Below are 1,542 nucleotides of genomic sequence, written 5' to 3'. Positions count from 1 at the left end.
TTTTTTTTTTTTTTTTTTTTTAAACAAAGTCTTGCTCTGTCACCCAGGCTGGAGTGCAGCGGCACAGTTTCGGCTCACTGCAACCTCTGCCTCCTGGGTTCAAGTGATCCTCTCACCTCAGCCTCTCGAGTAGCTGGGACTACAGGCGCGTGCCACCAGGTCTTAATAGAGACAGGGTTTTATGTTGGCCAGGCTGGCCTCAAACTCCTGACCTCAAGTGATCCACCTGCCTTGGTCTCCCAAAGTGTTGAGATTATGGACGTGAGCCACCGCGCCTGGCCTGAGGACTTAATTTTGGAAGTGAGGATGTACATGCACGTGGGCTGACTGAATGCTCATCACCGCTCTGCGAGATAATTTGGTTCCCAATCTGCAGATGAGAAACCCCAGGCTCCAAGAGGGGAAGCATTGTGAGCTCTGTTCCAGCGGCAGGACAGGACTGAGAGCCCCTTGGGGTGAGAGGGGTGGGCAGGAGGGTTGCTGCCCAACTAATTCATGCATCCCACTCCCCACCTCACTCCACAGTCTAGCTTTGGTTCCTGGGGTCTCCCTAGCCCTCCAGAGGACGAGCACTTTCCCTAGCGGTGTTTGGGGTAGATCCAAGGTCCCGAAGTTCCTGCCACAGGCTCTGTCTGCGTGACAGGAAAGGAAATCTTTATCCTTCCCCTCCGTGCCCAGCCTCCCGTTGGCTAAGCTGGCACCTGGGCGGGGAAAAGGGTAGAATGAGGCTATTCAGAGAGTTTTCCTGATGCAATAACTGATTGCAAAACCCTTGCATCCCTGAGTGTTTTATGGAGGGTGGTAATTCTAAACGCCACCAGGAAATCCCAAACTCACCCAGCTGCCAGAACACAGCCCTGCAGCTCAATCGATGGGGAAGAGGAGCAGTTACCCGGAGGCTGGGCGTCAGATAAACAAAGGGAACACCAACAATAGCCCCATGGGGATCCAGCTCTTCCACGCCCGAATCCCATTTGCTGCACTAGGTCCTCTCAGGTGGGAGGAGCAAACCCAAGTCTCAATTCACAGATGAGGACATTGATTTGTTCAAGGTCACTGGATAAGTCAAGGACTCTGGGCTGAGCGCAGTGGTGGCTCATGCCTGTAATCGCAGCACTTTGAGAAGCTGAGGTGCACAGATCACGAGGTCAGGTGTTTTAGACCATCCTGGCAAACATGGTGAAACCCCATCTTTACTAAAAATACAAAAAAATTAACTGAATGTGGTGGTGTGCACCTGTAGTACCAGCTACTCGGGAGGCTGAGGCAGGAGAATCACTTGAACCTGGGAGGCGGAGGTTGCAGTGAGCCGAGATCACGCCACTACACTCCAGCCTGGTGACAGAGAGAGACTCTATCTCAAAAAAAAAAAAGGATTCAGACTTTCAGACTCCTGGTCTAGTGTTCATTTCTCCACAGTTAGAAGAAATGAACACTAGACCAGGAGTCTGAAAGTCCGAATCACTGGAGGCAATGGGTAATGCTATTAGGAGGGGCCAGAGGAGAATGGCAGAGGTGACAGAAGGACAGCAAACATAAGGG

This window comes from Sapajus apella, unplaced genomic scaffold (assembly GCF_009761245.1).
Source record: "Sapajus apella isolate SASKATOON/1434 unplaced genomic scaffold, GSC_monkey_1.0 scaffold3, whole genome shotgun sequence".
Lineage (NCBI taxonomy): Eukaryota > Metazoa > Chordata > Mammalia > Primates > Cebidae > Sapajus > Sapajus apella.
The sequence above is the reverse complement of the archived record's forward strand: the minus strand, read 5'-3'. Positions refer to the sequence as shown.